This window comes from Malaclemys terrapin, chromosome 2, assembly GCF_027887155.1.
Source record: "Malaclemys terrapin pileata isolate rMalTer1 chromosome 2, rMalTer1.hap1, whole genome shotgun sequence".
Taxonomy (NCBI): Eukaryota; Metazoa; Chordata; order Testudines; family Emydidae; genus Malaclemys; species Malaclemys terrapin.
This window is the reverse complement of record NC_071506.1, coordinates 203139855-203147438: the sequence shown is the minus strand read 5'-3', so window position 1 is coordinate 203147438 and position 7584 is coordinate 203139855.

Genomic DNA, 7584 nt, shown 5'->3' with positions numbered 1-7584 from the left:
ATATGCCTTATAGTGATTGATTCAAGGAGTTTCATCTAGTTAGCTTGACAAAGAGAAGGTAAAGAGGTGACTTGATCACAATCTACAAGTACCTACATGGGGAACAAATATTTGATAATGAGCTCTTCTATCAGAGAAAGGCATAACACAATCCAATGGCTGGAAATTGAAACTAGACAAATTCTGACTGAAAATAAGGTATAATTTTTTTAACAGTGAGGGTTATTAGCCACTGGAACTATTTACCAAGGATCTTGGTAGAGTCTCCATCACTTGCCATTTTTAAATCAAGAATGGATGTTTTTTCTACAAGAACTGCTCTTTTTGGAAGGATTTTGTGGAAGTTCTATGGCATGTGTTATAGAGGAAGTCAGATTAGATGATCAAAATGGTCCCTTCTGGCCTTGCAATTTATGAATCTATTCCATCCTCTCTGTAGATGGAGGAGGAAGAAAAGAAGTGCTCATTTGCTTGATTTTAGAGTGCAATCAGTAAACAGTTGTAATATTATAAACCTCCATAGAAAAGAACCCAAAATGGGAAGGATGAAACTATTACACTATAAGATATACAAAGATTTGACAGCAACAGTCCTTGAACTATTTGGCTTTTGTATAATGAGGGGGTTCTTGGGTCTCCCCTAAGCATCCCTATCAAAAAATTATGGGCCTTCGTAGCCATCCTAGAACATCCACTTAGCATTCTAATATCAGAAGCAATGGAAATATTTTACTTGCCTTATTACACCACAGATGGAGCAAGGAAATTTAACATCCAATTCCTTCTTGCCAGAGAAGTGAGTCACTTTGCTTTGTCACCCCGTGTTTCAGAAAGGCAAGTTTACACATTCATACCGCTGGATCTATTACGGAGTTCACATCATCAGATACATTTTTCATCTTGGATCTTCTCGAGCAGATGATGGCCAGATTTATTATCAAAGTAAATAAGAGATTGGTTTGGGATTCTCAGCAAAAAGCAAACACATGTTTATTCCACATGTTAGGAGCGCTTGCTTAATAGTGTCAGTGAGTCTGTGCTTCCTGCTGTAAAGCAAAGAAGTTCTTTGTAGGGCACTGGCTCACCCTCCAGCACAGACAGAAGGCATCGCTACTGTGGTGCTCCCAGAGCAGTGAGAATCTCAAACCCTAGTCTTTTGCATGGCAACAGCATACAGTACTGTCCATGAAGGCATCAAATGGACACTGGCAATCCAGAAAACGTAGGGCCTAGCTGTCTAAAAAGTGCGTATAGTGTGGGGGAGCTGTATAGACTATGTCTTATACCTTTCAAATTCTACTTTATTGTAACACTAATACATCCAAGGGTTAATTATTGATGGCATCTCCCTTGCAGTCCATGGTAGACTTTTTAGACTTCTACTTAAAGTATGTCTACACTGCAATTGGAGGTACGTTTGCAGCCTTGTAGGTACACCTGTGTTAGATTTAATCTAGCTAGCACGGCTAAAATAGTGGTGAAGATATGGTGGTGCAGGCTTCATTGTGGGCTAGCGATGCACGTACATCCTCAGGGGGACCAGTGGCCTTGTACAGGCCATGCTGAACCTTGTGCTGCTGCGGATTCGTTTTTATTTTTAGCGTGCTAGCTAGATTAAAGCTAGTGTGGGAATGCCCATCTGAGCTACAAATCACACCTTTGATTGCAGTGTGCAGAGATACAAACCCTTAATAGTACTGGATACTCTCCAAAATCCCAGGCTAGTATCCTAACCACTGGACCATCCTTCCTCTCTGGCCAGAGTTGAAGACAGACAAACATTTAGGAGGATTCCTGTGCAGTATATATCTGCAGTCTCCAAAAGGCTGAAGCATTGTTCTAATTTGGAGAAAGACAATAGGCCCCTATTACTTTTAAAGCAATAAGCTAGTGCCAAGTTTTGCAAGAAGTTTTTCTCAGTTCTATGGCTGATCTTTCTAATTGGTATATAGCTCAATAGTTGTCACTCTATTCCCACTAAATGCCACCTCTCTGTAAGATGGGTCTGATGGGTCTCCATGGCTTTCTGTGTGTGCAGATGGCCTTTGCTGATAGGTTCTACTTTCCTGCTCCTGAGCTGTCCACACTCACTGTGCTGAAAGCAATACCTACACCTTGATGCAGGAATTACTGGGTGAGGTTTATTGGCCTGTGTTATGCAAGGGATCACAATGGTCCCTTCTGGCCTTAAAATCTGGGAGCCTCCTCTCTTCTTTCTCTAGGTCTATTTTTATCCTTGAGCGGTTGCTGTCATTAGCAAAGCAATTTCTGCATTGAAAAAGGAGCCTTTTATGTGTCATTATGGGAAAGAGAGAAGGGGCAAAAAGGTCAATAGAACCAATAACAATAGAATATTTACAGTGAGGTTAAGTCAATCATTTTTTAATTTTTTTTTCCCTCTTGAATGATCTAGCTGAAACTGCAGTCTATTGCATTGAATGAGTTCTCAAGAGGGGCAAAGAGAGATTTTAAAGGATGAGCCATCACAAAATGATATTAAATGTCTTAAAATAATGTTATGATTCTAAAGGGTGTTTATAAATGTCAGAGGTAACTTATTGATTTAAAACCCAGCTGATTCTTCCACAGTGCCTGAGAGATGTCTCTTAGCTTTAACTAATGGCATTGATCCACACTGAGGATGATATGTCCAAAAATATCTTTCTTCCAAAAGGAAAGAAAAAAAAAAGCTTAGCAGTCCTGTCTGCTACAAAATAACAACCAGAGGTCTTCTAATCTTCTGCGGAGCTAAAACACATGTCGAGTGCTCTGTGAAGACAATATTAATAAAAATAAGAAAGCAGCTTTGGAAGCCACCATGCCAGCATCTTTTTGAGTTTCTAATCAATAAGAGCCTATTATTATCATCATCATCTTTTATGATAGCACCCACCATGTGCTAAGAGTTTCCCAGACATTTAAGAAAGGACTGCCCCTTGTCTAAGGTGCTCACAATCTAAGCACATAGACAAGTAGACTGAGGTTAGAGGAGTGATAAATAGGGGATTTTTATACCAGTCATCCTGTGAGATGCTGAGTATCTTTAACTCCTGTTGGTGTCAGTGGGAATTGAGTTGCTTAGTAGGTCAGAGCTTGAGCGTGGTATTTTCCAAAGTGCTCAGTAGGAGTCTATCTCTATTGCCATTGAAGTCAATAGTAAAACTCCCACTGACTTCAGTGGGAACAAAGTTAAACCAACACTGAGCACTTTTGACAATCCCAGATGTTTCGGGTGAAATGAGAAGTTGGTAGGGTTTTTTTAAATCTTGTAATTCTTTAAGATGCAAGGGCCTGATCCTGCTTCCAGTGAAGGCCATGGGAGTTATGCCATTGGCCAGTGAGAATGGGAGCAGGGCCCAAATTATTAATAAAATGTAAATACAGAATTAAGGGTGACATGTAAATCAATATAAAATAGTAGAAAATTAGTTCATTTTGGACATTCAGGAATTGTAAATTTTGTAAATTCTGCCCCAGGGGTTTGAAAACAGGGCTCTCGATTAGGAAAATGTGAACACTAGTTTGTCTGGGGCAGTGGTAAGTTTAAACCTAAAACAAAGGACATCTCTCAAAGAGGAAAAGATGCCTGAAGTAAGTGCACAGTTGCTACTTCATTCATAGGAAAGATACATTGTTGAGACGGCAAACATGACACATCAAAATGAGATAGTTGTTCCACTGACACTCTGCTAGTGACCCAAGATGATATCAGTGGAAGTCTCTTACACATGTATTGACATCCTATTGGCTTCCAAAGATCTGTGACCCAGATCCAATTAGCTTAAAAGGATTGTTACATTTTTAATTAAGCTATTTTATATAAAGTTGTTATAATGTCACTGCTGCTGCATTATGTCAGTGAAAGGTTTTAAAATGCATTTTTACAACTTTTTAATAGGACTTAAAAAAAAAAGAGAACCTTAAGTAGTAGCCAATCTGAGAACATGTAGACAGAGTCAAGGCACATATACAATCATGAGTAAAAAGAGAACATGTCAACATGGCAAGCAAGAGTACTTAAACGGGAGGGGAGTTTGTTTGGTGTAAGAAGGGGGGGAATAGTTATCTTAAAATAAAAAACAATCTAGACAAGAGACAGAACTGTAAAAAATAGGATGAACAACCTCATAACAAGTCCTTGCCCATTCCTTTAACTAAAATGAACTCCAATCTTTTCTGAGTATGGGAAAGCTTAGCTAAGGCTCATGGATAGATTAGAAAGGTCACAAGATAGTCAGTCATTACTCCCACCATTCTCCTCCCCAGACTTAACCTGGATAGCAAGTCTCTCTTGTGGGGAAAGCCAGGTAATCTGCTACCTATCAGCCAGCATCTAGGTATGCTGTTAAGAGGGAAATTAAGTGATGTCTCATGATGAATGCAATCAGTCCATTAAACAGGTGGCATTTATTAAAAGAAAAAACTTGCAAACAGTTTTCTACACAGCTCAAGTTCCAGCTCTCTCTCTCGTTTACCAGGGACTTTATTCCCTGTCTAGAACTCTTTATAGCAAATAGTCATCTTTTGACTGAATAATATTCTGCAAGGAATCATATCACTACAAGTGGTATCTCACTTTCTCTGACTCTGAGGGCAAGTCTACATACAGTGCTACATTGGTGCAGCTGCACTAATGCAGCTGTGCTGCTGTAGCGCATCTGGTGAAGATGCCCTATGCCAATGGGAGAGTGCTCTCCTGGCAGCATAATTACAACACTTTGGTGAGAAGCAGCAGCTATGTCATCGGGAGAGTGTGGACAGTGTGAAAATTGCATTGCTTGGGGGCAGGGGGGCTTTTTCACACCCCTGAGCGATGTAAGTTATATCGACTTAGGCTGTAGTGTAGATCTGCGCTGAGTGCCTTTACAGAGAAAAGGACCATTTTTCTAGCTTATTCCTTTCCTGCTCTTGCTCTCTATTTCTCCTTTGCCTTTTTGGTCCTCTTCAGGCCAAAGTTTTTGTTGAAGAGATGATTTCCTTTCCTCAGCATAGGGCTGAGTGGTATCGGAGTGGGTTCTATCTTGACAGGAGCCCCAGTGACGCTGTAATGATCACATTCTGGGGATTTAGCAACCTTTTGTGGGAACTTAGCTATTGTGATATTTATCCTGGTGTTTCATTGGAAATTTGGAGTTATTTTTCTCCCTCATACATATGTTAATACATTATTTCACACTTTTTCAAGAAGCTTTGCAGTTGCAAAGCAAACTTTGCATCTTTGGTGGTATTTAAATAAATTGTCTTCATGGAAAATGTATAAATCTGTTTTTAAAAAGGGTAGTGAATAAATTCAGTGTGGCATGAATCTGACATCTGCATTGCAAAAAAAATCAGTGCAAGTACATTATATATTTTTTTTGGTTACAACAGTTCAGAAAATATACTTGCAAACATGATTGTCTTTAATTACCATCTTTATTGAACTGTTTCTAAATAAGTTTTCCATTTGGCAGTTTAGTACCTGAATGTGATATTATGAATGTTTCCCTATCCCCTGATGTAAGGTATATGATTTGCGATCACTTTCATATTCTAATTTTCATCTGTCACTCAAACTTGTAATTTAGCATATTGTTTTCATTATGCCTGTGTCAAGACACAGATGCGTAATGGTACAGTCATCCTCCCTCCCCACCAATCTGATCCTTTGTCTTAGATTTTTGCTAAGGTTTTATTGTTTTACTGATTATTTATCACCCAATTTATTGTTTAATCAGAGTATTTGAGATTTCATATTAGAGATGTTTTTAGTAGATCAGCACTTGGGCTGAGAAATATATTGTTTTAAAGTTTATTAGAACAGTATCTTACGATACAAAATAGAATCTATGAATATTTAGTGTAAGTATAATACTTTTATTCTTTTTCCAGACCAGTTGAATCTAGGAAATATTAGAAATCTCATTAGAAAGTCTGATCTTAGAGCTTTATAACCTGTTTTCCAGATCATAGAAATCTGAATATATATATATATATATATATATATATATATATATATATATATATATATATATATATAAAATTCAGTGCATGATCCAAAGCCCTTGAAGTCAGTGAGAGCTTTTCTATTGACTTTAATGGTCTAAGGAGCAGGTCCCTTTATTTTAGCACACAATGTTGACTGGATCATCCTTACTCACATGCTTGTTGACTCCCTCATGTAATTCTAATAGATTGGTGAGGCCTGAGTTCTCTTTACAAAAGCCGTGCTGTAATGATTTGAGAGCACAACGGTTAAACTGAACTCTGACAATCTAGCCATATCTAGCTAAGGTATTTATATAGAACCATAGAAGCATAGAAATGCAGGGCTGGAAGACACCTCGAGAAGTTATCAAGTCCAGCCTCCTGTGCTGAGGAAGGCCCAAGTACACCTAGGTCATCCCTGACAGGTGTTTGTCCAACTTGTTCTTAAAAATATAAAAATGATGGACAAACACCCCCAGGCACATCTCCTCCTAACTATCTCTCTGTCCATTGATTCACTACACCAGAAGGAACAAAGGAAGCAGCCTTTAAATAGAAGAAAGGGGCCTGGCCTAACAAGCGTGGCCAGTAAGACTGTTGAAAGCATGTGATGAGAAACATTTTACCCTGAATTTAACAGTTGTTAAATTAAGCATGAGTTGTGTTTTTAACTTTATTTTTCTTGTAACAATTTCTGACTTTTATGCCTCATTATTTGTACTCACTTAAAACCTATCTCTTTGCTGTTAATTAACTTGTGGGTTTTTTAAATTTTATCTAATCCAGTGTGTTTGAATCAAAGTGTCTGGAAAACTCCATTTGAGGCAACAAAATCCCTGCATATTATTTCCACTGATGAAATAATGAACTTATATAAGTTTGTATTGTCCAGGAGAGGGCTGGGCAGTACAAGATGTACATTTCTGGGAAAATCTGGGACTGGGAGTGTGCTGGAGTCACCCTGCAGTATAATCCAGACAAGTAAAAGCCTGGGTGTGACTGTCAGGCTGCAAGTGCACACAGACATAACTGGCAGTGACTTACATGCTAGAGGCTGATTGTGAGTAGTCCAGGAGTGGAGGCAACAACAGCAAAGCAGTGTAAAGGGTACCCCAGGTTAGAGGACAGGGGTGACGCAGCTATTCACTAATCTAGACCAGGGATCGGCAACCTTCGGCACATGGCCCGTCAGGGTAATCCGCTGGCGGGCCACGAGACATTTTGTTTACATTGTCCGTCCGCAGGCACGGCCCCCCGCAGCTCCGAGTGGCCGTGGTTCACTGTTCCCGGCCAATGGAAGCTGCGGGAAGCAGCAGCCAGTATGTCCCAATGTCCCAGTACAGATCCCTGGGGGCCCCAGCTGGTCAGACTTGGATATGGACAGGGATCTTTTTTAATATTATTAGAAAAATAAGTTCTTTGAGAAATTGTGTCATAATGGGAGACTTTAACTTCCCAGGTATAGATTGGAGAATAAATGCTGTTAGTACGGGTAGAGTCCAGTTATTCCTGGGTATGATAGGTGAGAGTTTTCTTCATCAAATTGTCATTGAACCAATAAGAGGTGATGCAAATTTAGACTTGGTTTTGGTAAGTAGGGATGATATCACAAAGAGT